Raw genomic sequence first — 15,826 nt, forward strand, 5'->3', positions numbered from 1 at the left:
AGCTGACTTGAAGAAAATAACCGTTTCTGAGATGATCTGTTTCATGTAGTTATTTGTCATTTTCACCCTACTCCACCTCAGCAAGGTCGCTTTGTCTCCCTTCCCCAGAACAGCTCCACTGTGGGAGTTCTTCCTGCCCTGCACTGGCTAATCCTCACTCTTGCCAGTGGCTCTGCAGCTCTTTCTTCTCTGTACTCCCCAAAGTTTCCAGGAAGGGATAGCTGCATTTTGTGTGTGTGTGCACACGTGCATGCGTGTGTGTGAATGGAGACGTATGAGTGTGTGCATGTTGGGCTGGGGGAAGGATCTCGGAGGGCTGGAAATTTGTAAAATTGTTTTTAAAGTTATTGACAGAGCGGTGAGCGCTGGGCAAAAGGTTTATAAAGATTTTAAATCTGTAGTACCTGGTGCTTGTACAGTACATCCGGCTCACTCATTTCCTGCGCTGCCCTGTATACCTGGTATGTAGTAGCATTCCATTGACACCACTGTTTAAAATGGAAGCCAAGAAACAAGCAGATGGATGTAGTAGCGAAGGTGTTAAGCCTGCCAGTTTAGGTGCACCTATAAAATCACGGTATAACCAAAATGATTTTGGGAGGATGAGGAAATGCTGACTATCACACATGAATAGATGCGTCATTCACAGACGTTTTAGCGAGCCATTTGATAATTTTCTATGTGAGTGACTAATGCAGGGTTATGAAAGAGGAGGAAGGTTGAAAAAATGAATTAAAATCTGGCCTAAGGGCAGGGAACTACTAGTAGATGGACACATTTCAAAGAACTAGGTATCTGCTTTTATTGCTATAAAAATATGTAGGGATGTATTAAATATTGGTAGTTTTCTGCACGCTATATGGCATTAGCTGAACATCACCTATGTTACATATGGCATTCTTCCTATGCTTATTTCCCCCCTCCTATAACACTCCTCTGATGTAAATCTGCTTTGAAAACAATGACTAGAGGGAATGTTGTTGGATCCCCATGGAAGAAGAGTGGTCAAGGGTTCCTGCCCCACACTGCCAAATCTGCCTATCTGCCGCCTTTCCAGTAGAATGAGGACTGTGCTACAGTTATCCTTGTCTTTGTCACCTTGAGATTGGATTACTGCAATATTCTTTACATAGGGCTAGGTGTTAAAGCCATTCACTTACACCATTGTAGATAAGGCCACCAGGACAAATTCTGCTTTGTCACACCTCTAGTACTCCACATAATTTATTTATAGATTTCTCTCATGTCCATTAATCAATTTATCCTCATAACATCCCAGTTGATAGGGGAGAGTTATTGCCATTTCACAGGTCACGAACTGAAAGACAGAGAGATCATGACAAGCCCCAGGTCACAGAGGAATTCAGAGGAGGAGCTGGAAACAGAACCCTGATCTCGTGTCCCATTTTGCTGCTTTAAGCACAAGATCACTCTTCCTTGTCTGAAATCAAGAGAATTACCATGGATTTACTCTGATGTAGCTGAAGACAGAATCTGATGCAACATATCTTCTTTAAAATCATTCTTACTTCTATCTATTTAGTTTTCTCAGCCTATTGAAAGCTAGAGGGTGGGTCTATATCTTGACAAAGAAGGTTTGCCAACAAGATGCCACTTGTAAGATGCAAAATTTCCCCACTGGTGGCAGTGCTGAATAATAATAATAATAATAATTAATAATAAAATCTTTGCTTTAGTATTAGTTGCTTTTGAAGTGTAGGCTGGTTGGGATATTAGCCAAGCATTTTCTGTTTGATTAAATCTTTGGTCTTAGATATCAAATAATATTCAGCCACAACATTAAGATACATGATTTTCATATCTGAAAGTTACATTATTTGCATGAACTTTTTAAAGGAGTGTCATCTGCTATTGAACTGTGCCCTTAAACTATAGGCAGGGATCCCAGACTGCCACGTGGTTGATACATCTGTATACACAGAATGTTTTCAGGACTGTGCCTGCTTCATGTTTTTCATAGGATTTGAATTGCAAGGCAGTTGGTACTATTGTATGATTACCTCACTTGATTGCAACATACTGTTGGCTTCTACTAATGAACAATAACGTTTGCCAGTGACAGTTCCTGCTACAGGGGATTCTGAAATGTGTTTACTTCATGGCTTGTCTAACTTATTTAGAATTTTTTTTCCCCATTACTGCTGGTAAAAAGAGCTAACCCATTAATAAGTACACACGTTTCTTATTTTAAAAATAATTGTACTCAACTGAACAGTGTTTCTAAGCTATTTAGGCCTCAGACTAGTCCAATAGGTTCAGGGCAGAGAAAGGGGACAGTAGGGGTGGATATAAATATGTGTGATATAACACGGCCAGAGGGCAGTAGGCGAGTGATCGATGGGAGATATGTAAGCCCCAGGATGATGAGAGCCTTATTCCCTGTAGAGGGAAGAGAGGCTGCTACAGAATAATTAGAGCACCTGAAACCAATTAAGCCAATTAGAGCACCTGAAGCCAGTCACCTGATAAAACCCCCCTGCTCCAATCAGACAGTTGGAGGCGTTGAAGCAGAGTGGTTTGGTGTTGGAGCAGAGAGCAGTTTGGAGAAGTGCTGTGATGGGCCAGAAGACCAAGACCCTAGGTAAAGGCAAACCTGGCTTGTGCAGAGCAGAGGGACTCTACAGATACAAGGGGCTGAGAGAAACTTGGCCCAAGTGGAGAGAGGGCAGGAAGCCCCACAAGCTGAAGGGCTGGTGAGGGAAGTAGCCTGGGGGAAGGAATCACTAGTTCAAGTGGTTCACTGCTATCCCTAGGGCCTCTGGGCTGGGACCTGGAGTAGAGGATGGGCCTGGGTCCCTCCCTCTCCACTCCTTTTCTGGGACACTAGTGGGAAAGTTGATACCCCAGTTCAGGAGTGAGAAATGGTGCCCTGAACCTCCACAAGAGGAGAAAGTGTGAGACCCATCATAATAGTGCTGGCAATTTGCCACCTATGCATGACTCAGAATTCACCCCTTGTATATATGTTCCTGGGGTTCTGGGTCAAGAAGCAGGCAGCCCTGTGCAAGCTCCCTGGTCCCACCTGAGCCCCTAATGCACTCAGTCATGCAAGCAACTTCTCTGGACTGGGCTACATGTGTAGGTGGCAATCTGCCACCCCAAAACTTCTCAGCTTTTGCAGAACTCAATTCAGTGGCATGAGCCTATGCAGCCTAGCCCTGTGGAGGCACAAACTGATCTGCCACCTCGCACAGCATGTAACCTTCTGGAGAGCGGGGAAATAGAGATGGGAGAGCTATGAAATCAGAGGGGAAAAAGAGAGTAATGCCCTGAGATCATTTAAAAAAACCCAGAGAAGAAAAAGCTTGAGAAGGAAAAAAGAACTGTAGCAAAGGGGAGGAAAAGAAAATCGAGAGAGATGGCAGAAACTTTGTCCAGAAAATGCAGTAGAAGGACACAGGGAATGGCCTCTCTGCCAGTGCCTCTCAAAGAGGGACAAAGCTCCACTAGACCAAGACTGAACTCCCCTCTCACAGGGTGCAATTATGAAGTTCACTAAAACTTACATTAGTATTCTCCATTCATTCAAAAGCATCATCAGCCAAATCAAGAATGGGATTTATAGCTTCATCTTCTATTGTCTATGATGCATTTTTTTTTAATTCATTCACTGACTTTTGGATTAGATGCTGTGCTGGGTCTTTTAATCTTTACGTGCTGTTTTAAAAAAACCCTCTTCTTCCTATCATCTTATATAGTGTTTTCACAGCATCAGCTTTAATCTTGTATTATGTTTTCACAGCATCAGGAGGAGAAGGCAGACTTTATAGTTAAGGTGCAGGGACTGGTTGTTGAGTGATCTGCTTCTAGTTCTGACACAGACTTTCTGTGTAGTCTTGGGTAAATTATTTAATCTCTCTGTGCTTCAGTTTCCTCACCTGGAAAATGAGGTTAATACTTACTGACCTCGCAGGGGTGTTCTGGGGTTCAGTACATTGATGTGTGAACATCATGCTGTAATCCTTAAATAGACACTTCCTCTGGAAGTGCAAGGTATTATTATACACACCAAGGAGCTATTTGCCAAGTCACCACCTTCTCATCACTCAGATCCCTCCTAAAACTCACTTTCTATGTGGCACAGGGTTCAGTTGGAGGTCAGCCATGGCCTGCCCACTAGACCTGCTGAACAGTCTTTCCACCCCCAAAGTCCTGGGATGGGCTTGCCTGATGGTCAGTGGGGCCAGCAGTCAAACTGCAGCCCAAACAGAGGGGGAGGGGAAGGTAGAGGGACCCAGACTCTACCACTCCACCAAGTCCCAGCTCAGGGCCCAAGGGGGAGAGGCATGTAGTGTGTCAGATGCCTCTTTCTGGTGCATCTGATCAGCTGTCTCTGGGCCACTTCCTACCTCCCCTTCAGTTTGGGGCACTGTTACAGACCCTACCTCCCACAGCAGGGAGTGGGGGAGGGAAAAGTGTCAGGCCCCTACTCTCCTGGTTGGGGTCTTATCCAGTGGTGAGCTGGAGCCAGTTCGCGCCGGTTCACGCGAACCGGTTGTTAAATTTAGAAGCCCTTTTAGAACCGGTTGTTCCCCTGGGACAAATTGGTTCTAAAAGGGCATTTAAATTTAACAAGCGCTCCCTGCTGCGGCCCCAGCTCACCTCAGCCCTGCCTCCACCTCCTGCCATGAATGCTCCTCCCTGCTTCTCCTCCCGCCCTGCTTCCCGCAAATCAGCTGTTCGCGTGGGAAGCCTGGGAGGGCTGAGAAGCAAGCAGGCTTCCCGCTCAGGACAAGGAAGATGACGCTGAGGTAGGGAACTAGGGGGGCCGTGTGCCCCGGCCAGTCTCCAGCCGCGACCCTCCCCCGCCGCGACCCTCCCCAGCCCCGTGTCCCCGACCTGGCCGCGGCCCGCCCCGCGTCCCCGACCCGCCTCGGCCGCCCCGCGTCCCCGACCCGCCTCGGCCGCCCCGCGTCCCCGACCCGCCTCGGCCGCCCCGCGTCCCCGACCCGCCTCGGCCGCCCCGCGTCCCCGACCCGCCCGCGTCCCGACCCGCCGCCGCCCCGCCGGCCCCCCGACCCGCCTCGGCCGCCCCGCGTCCCCGACCCCCCGGCTCCGGCCGTGGCCCGGCCCCGCATCCCCAGCCGCCCGGCTCCACCTACCCGGATGCTCGGCTCCGGACACGGCCCCCCAGCTCCGGCCCGGCCTGGCCCCGTGGCTCCAGCTGCCCGGCTCCTGCTGTTTTGCCAGGGGGCCGGGCTCCGGCAGTGCGGGTCTGGGCGTGGCAGCGGCCCCAGCTGCCCGGCTCCAACTCTGGCTCCGCCTGGCCAGCCGCCTGGCTCCAGCCGCCGGGCTCCCGCCACATCCTCTGGCTCCTGCCGCACGACTCCCGTCCCGCCCCGCGTCCCCGGGCTCCCGGCTCCAGCAGCGGCCGGACTGTAGCGCCGCCAGCCATGTCCAGGCAGCGCGGTAAGGGGGCAGGGAGGGGGTGTTGGAGAGAGGGTAGGGGAGTTCGGGGGTGGGGGGTCAGAGGGCAGGGAACAGGGGGATTGAATAGGGGCACGGGTCCTGGTGGGGCAGTCAGAAAGGATCAGGGGTTGGATGGGGCGGTTCGGGGCAGCAGGGGCAGGGGTTCTAGGGGCAGTCAGGGGACAGAGAGAAGGGGTGGTTGGATGGGGCAGGGGTCCCAGGGGGCCATCAAGAATGAGAGGAGGGGTTGGATGGGGTGGCGGAGGGCACTCAGGGTACAGGGAAGGGGGGTGGATGGGGAAGGGGTCCCTGGGGTGGGGGTGCGTCAAGGAACGCTGGGGGTTGGATGGGGCAGGAGTCCGGGGGGGGGCATGATCCCTCCTGGGGTGAGGAGGGAACCAGTTGTTATGATTTTGGCAGCTCATCACTGGTCTTATCCACAGCCCAAACCCTTCCCCTGTGGCTCACTGTCCCCAGAAGCTGCAAATGGGCTACCTCCCTTCCAACAGCTTCTCCTTCACTCTCCCTGCTGCCTGTTAGCCACAGGCTGTTATCCAAAAATATATGTATCTATCGTATGTGTATTACAAACATAATGTTTAATGGAATCTTTAAGAATGGCACCTACCCAGAATTGGGTGAACTTTTACTGTGACTCTTGATCTTCTGTCTCTGATTCCCCTTATTGTTCATTTTTACTTGCTGAGGCATGTCTAAATTAGGTTCTTTTGGACAGGAATCACATCATGCCTTTTTATTTGTTCCAGAAGGTTCCTAGCACACTTTTGGGTGTTGTATAATGAAATAACGTTAATTCAAGGGTAACAGTAACTTTTTCTAAGCATTCATGCCTCAGAAGCTTGGGAATTTGAATGTTTACAGAACACACAAAGGCTGAAAACGCGGCTATATTTGATTTTGAATTAATATTGATGGACACTCTTTTAAAGGATTTGCTCAGCTTTAGTTAACACCATATTTATGGATTCTATATGATTAGTGCCTTTCCGTCCATTCCCTTTTCCCTTCTTTTTTTAGTGGATTCCCTCATCTCTATTAATCTCTTTCAAAGTGGGAGGCTTTTAAATATTTTGACTATGTATTAATTCATTTTTATCATGTTTTACTGCTGTAGTGTGATTTATACATGAAATTATTTTCTACACTAATATAAAAATATTACTCCTGCAGAAGGAGACCAAGCTACAGATGCTGATTGCAACCCTAGGACTCTGAGTCTGCAAATGCTAACATATCTGCTTAACTTTACACAGTATGAAAAGTGCCATCATAGTTTTGCCACTGCCACCAATGGGGTCAGGATTTCACCCACAGTCATAAAGTTAAGTGAGCACATCAATCCTTGTAGGATCAGGGGCTAAGTTTATTGAACCACACTAATTTTTACAATGAGCAGAGCCTAAAGGGCTAAATGTAATAAAAAAAAATAAACAAGGAAAGAACTCACATGTGCCAACCTACCAAGACAATGAATGGGGGGAATAGCTCAGTGGTTTGAGCATTGGCCTGCTAAACCCAAGGTTGTGAGTTCAATCCTTGAGGGGACCATTTAGGGATCTGGGGTAAACATCTGTCTGGGGATTGGTCCTGCTTTGAGCAGGGGGTTGGACTAGATGACCTCCTGAGGTCCCTTCCAACCCTGATATTCTATGAACAGTGGAGCAAGACAGGGAGAAAGCTATGAACTGTGGAATAAGCAGCACACCAACTGAATAAACATTAACAACATTTTTGCATTTGATCTTTAGGACATGTAGAGCTAAATGCCATGGATGGATGCCTAGATGATGGGGGGTGCCAGGAACCTTTCCCACCCTCTTGTATTCCTGTGCTGGGGCTAGACACAATCCTAGGGGTCAATTCTGTGCTATGCCTCCTGGAGGCGCAGAACAGAAGGCGCAACCCTGGGGGATGAGGGGCAGAGGTGTCTTTATATCACCTTTGCACCCTCTGGTTTCTGGGCTGCCCCAAGGGGACTGAAGGCGGTCCTATGCTGTGCCTGCTTTGGGGGAATTCTTCCTTGGCCCCTTGGGGTGCATTAGTGGCCCCTATATTCCATCAGGGCTGTGAATATGGGCTGGGTTGGAGGAACAACTCTGTCCCCTATTGTCCTCAAACAGGATGGAGAAGCAAAGCATGTGGGTTCACAGCCCAGCCTCTACCTTTCGCACTGGCCAGTGTACTCTACAGAAGAGTAGAGAGTCTGATCAGGCCAGAGGTCCAGTGCTCCTGGGCACTCTGACTTGGCTGGCACAGTGCCTTTGCACGCTGGTTGTGAAAATGGACTTCTAGAGCGAGGGGGGGAAAAAAGCAGAAGTTTTTGAAACTTTTATTTTCAATGTAGCTAAAAGGTTATAATAGACATGATGCCAAGATAGGTGTCTTACACCACATGAAAGAAGCAGGAGGAGACATGTTTTACAGCAGAGAGGCTCCAAAGGGAGTTTGTTGACGCATGGATGTGCCAACCCATTTTAATTGTTAAGTTTTATTTCTCACCAGTTCTCTTTTTTTATTTGCTTTTAGATTCCACTGATGAGGGATCCTGGTTGGATCCGAAATGTCTGGACTCGTAACCTGAATGTGAGTGTGATTTCAGTTGTTACTGCTATTTATTTTAACTGTAGTACCTACAGGTAGGGCTGACTCTGTAAGACGCAAAGGGCTTCTTACAGCCCCAGCCCCAGCTTCCATTATCCCAACTCCCCATATCCCAACATACCTGTCTGCATGAAATACCAACATTTCCCTGCCCGTTGGTGAGGCTGTGCAGAAACAGGTGACCCCCTAATGTGGTTGTCACTACCAGAGGAGGGGACAATGGCAGCAGCAGGGAAACTGCTTTGAAGAACTTGCCCTGATAGAGGAGAATAGAATCAACATTGAACAGGGATGATGTGGGGAGAGTTCCACTTCACAGGCATGGTTAGGGCCACCATTGCATTGCCATTACAAGGAGCGATGTATTAAAAGAGGAAGATCAAGGCAACAACGGAAGAATTCTGTCAGTGTCTTTAGAATATTTCTTAAGAAAAATAAAATGCTGCTGGGAAATACTCTCACTGTGGTAGGCAGGAAGGAAGCTTAGAGGCAGGATGGTCTGAAATCTGATATGGGAAGTCCATGACCCAGACCTACTAGGGAACAACTCTCTCTCAGTTGTTGTGGCTGACTCATCTTTGTCTCACGATGCACCTTCTGTGCAGGCCAGATGGCTTGTACAGCCCAGCAGCCTTTTTGTTTAGACAGGACAGAGTTGGGTCAGGATTTCAATGGGATGGTGCCAATTTACAGCAGTTGACATTTTAGCTCTATCTGTTTAATCTGGGATTAACAATGGAATGAAGATGCTGTGGACAGGTGGATGACTGGAATAGACAGAGCTGAAGGTGGACCACAGCTGGAATGGGTTAGATTTGGACCTTCATCTCAGTGGATGAGCTAGGTAAACAATGCAATAACCTGGAAATCCAAAACTCCTGCGGAACAACAGTCGGGGAAAGAGCTCAGATGCTAGAGAGAAGCTCAGATGATACTGTAGCTTCTGGAAATCAGTTTACTTGTAACTAAAAGTTTGAATCAATGCTCCAGATCTAACCTCTTCACCCCAAAAGTGAAGTTTCTGGAAAAATTTGGATCTGCATCCAGATGAGATTCTGAACTTTCCAACACAATCTCACCTGCACTTGTGATATGCACTCATATTTGTTTGTTCTAGAAGTGTGGAAAATGTATCCCTGCTATTATGTACACTGAAACACTGTACTCTAAGTGTAATTCTCAATGGTTTGCTGTCAAACTGGGAGAGAATATCTAGTGGGGTCCCACAGGGGTCAGTCCTAAGTCTAGTATTAGTCAATATTTTCATTATTGACTTGGATAATGGAGTGCAGAGAATAAATGGAGATATACCTATCTCATAGAGCTAGAAGGGACCCTGAAAGGTCATTGAGTCTAGCCCACTGCCTTCACTAGCAGGACCAAGTACTGATTTTGCCCCAGATCTCTAAGTGGCCTCCTCAAGGATTAAACTCACAACCCTGGGTTTAGCAGGCCAATGTTCAAACCACTTAGCTATCTCTCCCCCTAATTTTCAGATGACATGAAGCTGGGAGGGGTTGCAAGCACTTTGCAGGACAGGATTAGAATTAAAAATGACCCTGATAAATTGAAGAATTGGTCTAAATTCAACAAGATGAAATTCAATAAAGACAAATGTGAAGTTCTTTACTTAGGAAGGAAAAATCAAATGCAACTACAAAATGGGGAATAACTGGCTAGGTTGTAGTACTGCAGAAAAGGATCTGGGGGTTATAGTGGATCACAAATTGAAGATGAGTCAACAATATGATGCTGTTGCAAAAAAGGCTAATATCATTCTGGAGTGTATTAACAGAGTGTTGTAGGTAAGACACAGGAGGGAATTGTCCTGCTCTATTTGGCACTAGTGAGGCCTCACCTGGACTACCATGTTCAGTTCTGGGCACCACACTTACATTCTGGACAAATTGGAGTGAGTCCAGAGGAGAGCAACAAAAATGATGCAAGGTTAAAAAAACTGGGCATGTTTAGTCTTGAGAAAAGAAGACTGTGGGTGGACATACCTGATAAGTCTTCAAATATGCAAAGGGCTGTTATAAAAAGGACAGTGATTAATTGTTCTCCATGTCTGCTGTAGGTAAGACAGGAAGTAATGGGCTTAATCTGCAGCAAGGGAGATTTGGTTAGATATTGTGGGGGGAGGAACTTCCTAACTATAAATGTAGTTAAGCTCTGGAATAGGCTTCCAAGGGAGACTGTGGAGTCCTCATTGGAGGTTTTAAAGAACAGGCTGGACAAACATCTGTCAGGGATGGTCAAAGTTTACTTGGTCCTGCCTCAGCATAGGGGGCTTGACTTGATGACTTCTCGAGGTCCGTTCCAGCCCATTTCTATGATTCTGTAGTATTGGAATACATTTTGAATGTATGGTTTGTCTGGGTTAGATTTTGATTTCCTCTTTCTTTGGTATCATTACTGTTCTGTATAGGTAGATTACCCACCTTTTGTCCTGTGTACTACTGGAATGTTGCATATAGAAAAATGGAACAGAAGGGGAGAAGTGGTCTTTTAAGAATAGCTGCCTTCTAAATGTTGTATTAAAACGAAATCATAGGAGGTTAGGAAACCCCACTCTGCTCTAGGAAACGGAGGATCTCAAAACGTTTGACACAAAAATCACTTTATATGCTAAAGTACACCTGCTTCTGGATTAAGACATGTCATCTGCTTAAGCACACCACAACCCTACCCAATGTCTTGGAGCAGGAAGGGAAGAACACAATATACAATTGGATCCACAAGGGGAGTTAAGGTAAATAGAATTAAATTAGTCAAATTGTAATTTGGCCCAGGCCCCTGTGCGGACAATTGATTACATGATTCCATCCACACAGGAGAATATTTCAGTGAAAACTCTGGGAAGGAGCTGGGCTGCCATGTATGGTTGTAGGGGACTGGCATCTGCTATCACCATGCTGAGTACCTTGGAAGCTTTGTTTTGTTATGTCCATATTGCAGAATGTGAGTGTGATTGGGGTGGGGGGAAAACCTGGGTGACCAAAAGTGTAGCTCAGAGGCGGTCATGTATGCTGACATGACTCTGAGCTACCTGTGGATAGGGTTTTGTTTGTTCTATTAAATATCTTTTCTTTCTGTCTTCTGAGAAGGCCTTTGTGGTGTTCTGCTCCAGAGCTAGATACTTCTGCATCTGTTTCTTGTTTTTCTATTGTGTTCTCTGTGGTGTTAAACAGAGAAACACATGCATTTTTTAAGTAACCTGTACAAAATATTCAAAACAATGGGCCAGATCCTAAGCTGATGTAAATCAGCAGAACTCCACTGATATCACTGGAACTGTGCTGATTTGAATGAACTAAGAATCTGGCTCAAACATTTTTAGATTGTTAGCTCTTCAGGATAGAGACTCTTTATTTATATGTGGTGTACAATGCTGATCCCACTGGCAGTGCTAAGCAAGTAATATTAAAACAAGTTTATCTTTCACCTATCTCTAAAATCAAGGTGCTTAAGAGAAAAGAGTTGTTCCTGGCTGGTAGATTTACCTGTGAACCAAGGGAAGAGCAGGAGGAATGGAAACAAGTCTCTGATAAGCTTCCAATTAGTTCATAGTGTAAATGAATCATGTAAAATGTACTTGTCAGGATTAAACAGAAGGTTTGTGGCATACAGAGAGCCAAAGTCTTCCCTGGCATAGTTCCACTGAAGTAAATGATTCCAGTGTACTTTCTGAGAAAAATGCTTGCACATCAGAATAAACACCCTCAAACTCATTGGCATCAGTGGTTGATTTTTTTTCTGTTATTTCCTGAATGCAATCACTTCCTCACTAAGAATGTTGACATACATATTCTTTATTTTTGTGTCTACATGCAAGTGCTTGCAATTACTTTTTATTTATTTCAGTGCATAATTAGATCCACAGCCAATTATGCCTGATCCTTGTGGGGAAGGGTGCAAAGAGCTTTTTCCTCATTGCACAGCATTTTTCCTTACTGTACAGCAAGCAGAATTGCAGTTCTTGGACGCTAGGGACTGCTCTGTCCCAAAATTCCTAAGGGTTCCTGGAGACTAAAATGGGGACAGCCTTCTGTAGTCCTCTCCCTGGAACAGAGTGACTGCACATTGTCCCTTTTACTAGACTATCTTCTCCAGAAGATGTTGGGTGATGAGGGGGTTTAAAGACCAATGAGCTGCTACCTATAGGTCTTCTAAATTAATACATTGTGGGATTGAGAGCCTGAGTCCTCTCCCACTCTCTTCTCCCATCATAACCAGGAGAATAGGTCTCTGAGCTGGGAACACTTTTCTTTCTTCCTGTCTCCCTCAGGATGTGTCCCTAACTGTGAAGGCCTCTCCTTCTCCTCTCACCTGAGGAGATGGGGTTCTCTAAGAGGTTTCTCTTCTCCAATGCTGACCTTGGAGACTCTAGATAGGGCTCTAGGAAGTTGGGGAGCCTGAGAGGTAGCTGGCTGGGTGGGAAACTATATGTTGTGAGACAGAAAAAAGATCAAGAGGCCCTCTTGGCAAGAAATGATATGTTCCTAAAAGTTTCCAGATGAAGGAGCAGCTTTGCTGTTTATGTCAATGAACTAGAGGGGAGAGGAGCTTGCTGAGGAGAGAAGGAGGATCTGTTATGGAGTAGGATGGAGATAAAAGGGATTTTGTGTGGATGAAGGGCTGCAGGGCCTAGTGGGGTAACTGTCTGTCTAAAGCTTATCCATATCAAAGCAACTGAGCTTCTCCAGTCACTCTGCCTGTGTACATGTTTAGAATGCTGCTGCTGGTTTACTGCCAGCTGTTATTGAGTTGTCTGCAATATTGATCTTAGGGTTCTGGGTGCAGTTATGTCTTTGTCTGTGGTGAGTGTGGTTGGCTCTTTGCTCTCACAGGCATAGTCAGAAGGTGAATGATGGGGCTTATGTGTTTTTAATATTATTTTTATCACGTTCCTAAGAGTTGGGCAAGTATTATAAAGAGGAGGTATTGTATCAGTATTATCACAAATAGAACTGGTTGGGAATTTTCCATCAGAACTATTTTTGATGGAAAATGCAGTTTCTGCAAAATTGAAATTTTCCATGCAAAAAATTGTATGTTACAGATTTTTTTTTGTATTTCACCTGGGAAAACTGATATAGGATATTTTGTTTTGGGTCAGTTTGACCTAAATTGAAATATTTCAGTTTGGTGAACTGACCCAAAACATTTCACTTAGAATCCATTCAACATTAAAGTGCATTTCTCTATGGTGGCACATTGCCTCATAGGAGTTGTTTGAATATATGATGGCCCTTTCTTTCCTGTGGGCCAGGCTCCCTGGCCAGATTACATTTCCCATGGTGCAACAGTGTCTCCCTAACTGACCAAGAGGCATAGTGCATCAAATAGTTCCATATTAAAATTTTTCTGAAAGTTTTATTCTGTGAAAAAAACTTTGTCCCAATTCAAATACTGGAATTTCCAGTGTGATGAAAATTCAGATTTTTTTTGCTCAAGTCTAGTCACACGTGAGCAAGAAACACTAGAAAAGGGTAAAATTCTCTATTCCTACAAGCTGTGGGTCTAGCATCAACAGTTGGATTTCCACAATCAAAACATGACAGTGGGGTTTCGGCAAGAACAAAGCCAAGTCTGGCTTGCCCCATCTATGCTTTTTAGACTAAATAGAGTTGGTAGACAATGTCCCAGTATTACATTCTATCCAACCAGTTGCTGAACTGCACGGATAAATTCAGGGAACTTTGTGCTGCAGATATAACCTGAAGTCACCAGTGACTATTAGAACCTAAGCAAGTCTTCAAGCTAAAGCAGGAGATGGAACACGTCTGGACGAGAACAAATTAGGAAAAGGTCTTTAGTTGTGTTCTTCTTTTAGCTGATTCCTCAGAATTGGTGAAGAGCTGTTGACTCCACTTATTATTCTATGTCTGAGATTTGGATGACCTAATTCTGTGTCTGAACCATGTGTAGACTTGTTTCTAGGAGTTCAGCATAATACTGATAATTATCTTATGTTTTAGAAAAGCTTTGACTATTAAATGACTTAAGGAAAAGTAAGATGAAGTTAGCTTTGTTCTCAGGCAGGACCAAAAAGAGAAGACCAGATATTTAGGCCCAGGATCCTATTTCATGCTAATACTTTGTCACACAATGGATAAATAGCCTGTAGAACAGTGGTTCTCAAAGCCGGTCTGCCACTTGTTCAGGGAAAGCCCCTGGCAGGCCGGGCCAGTTTACCTATCTGCCACGTCCACAGGTTCGGCCAATTGCAGCTCCCACTGGCCGTGGTTCGCTGCTCCAGGCCAATCACTGCTATGGGAAGCACCGGCCAGCCCGTCCCTCGGCCTGTATCGCTTCCCACATCCCCCACTGGCCTGGAGCGGCCAGTGGGAGCTGCAATCGGCCAAACCTGTGGACGTGGCCGGTAAACAAACCAGCCCGGCCCACCAGGAGCTTTCCCTGAACAAGCGGCGGACCAGCTTTGAGAACCACTGCTGTAGAACACACTGCTGCCGGATTTCACTGAGGCAAATTACAGAGGAATCTTGATTTTTATGGACGCAAGTCTTACGAACGATCAGTTATACGAACCACTTTTCCCAACTGAGGGGGAAAAAAATCACAAAATGAAAGTGATACTGATAAAGAAGTCAACAAACCTACACATTCTGATACCTTCAATTAATTGGAAATCGCTTGGCAATGGTTTGAAGGACAAAAAGAAAGCAATGATGTTCACCATCCAGCAACTTATGCACCAGACCTGCTGTCCTTTTGAGATGTTCAGCATTATGAAATTTTTGATTTTTTATGAACGCCTCAAACCCCAATTAGTTTGTAACATAGGGGTTCTACAGTATCCCTAATGCAGGGTTTCTTGCAACAGCATCTGAAACATCTGGTTCTGACACTGTCAATGACAAGATATTGGACTAGATCAACTTCTAATCTATACCCAGCTGCAGAAGCCAGTTATGACAGCTCTGTACCACCTCCTTAACATCCCTGGGTTTAGGGGATGAGTATAGGAACTATAGGAGGGAGTGGGCAGATTTGGGCTAGGAGAGGCTGTGGCCAGAGCAGATCTGCAACCTGGATAGTCTGTGCCTCTGCAAACCCTCACTGAAGCAAGAGTCAGAACTGCCCTAGTCTACACCAGTGGGTGCATTGACCACCCCCCGCCCCACATCCACTGAAGAGGGAAGCTTCAAGCTACCTAATCTTTTCCCCTGTGCTGGGACAGGGAATGAAGCAACTTTTCTTTGGAGTTAAAATCTCTCATGTTTAGTCTCATGCCCTGAGGGGTGTGCATAACTATTTATTTTCGATTGAGCAAAATGTCTTCAGATGTTTTTGAGTGAGGGAAATGTGAAACGATGCACAAATGACAGAGGGCCAGACTGCCACCCACTCTCATGGTAAAGGTCGTAAAATAGGGCTGAGGATGAGGAAAACTGCATGAAAGTCACATCTCAGAATTCTTCCCTAGACAAGGGTTTGTCTTCCCTTCTCCATCAGGTCTCTTCACAAACCCTAGGAATCTTCAAGAGGCCTAATAATCCTGCTGCCCTTTCCTAGCCCCTTAGATGGCAGGATGATAAAAGCACTGGTTCCCTGTCTACAATGGACCCATGCAATATACCTGACAAGCTCATTAGATGTCTCTTGTAGAAGAAGAGAGCCTGCTTTGCCCAGACATGGGCAAGCAATGGACAGAACCAAGTGACTCTTAGATACCACTACATTTAGCATGCATGTCTGTGTACTCGAGTGCATTAAGAAGCTAAGGAATGCTAGTGTTAGAGCGAAAGGC

The sequence above is a fragment of the Mauremys reevesii genome, linkage group 3 (genome assembly GCF_016161935.1).
Source record: "Mauremys reevesii isolate NIE-2019 linkage group 3, ASM1616193v1, whole genome shotgun sequence".
Classification (NCBI taxonomy): domain Eukaryota; kingdom Metazoa; phylum Chordata; order Testudines; family Geoemydidae; genus Mauremys; species Mauremys reevesii.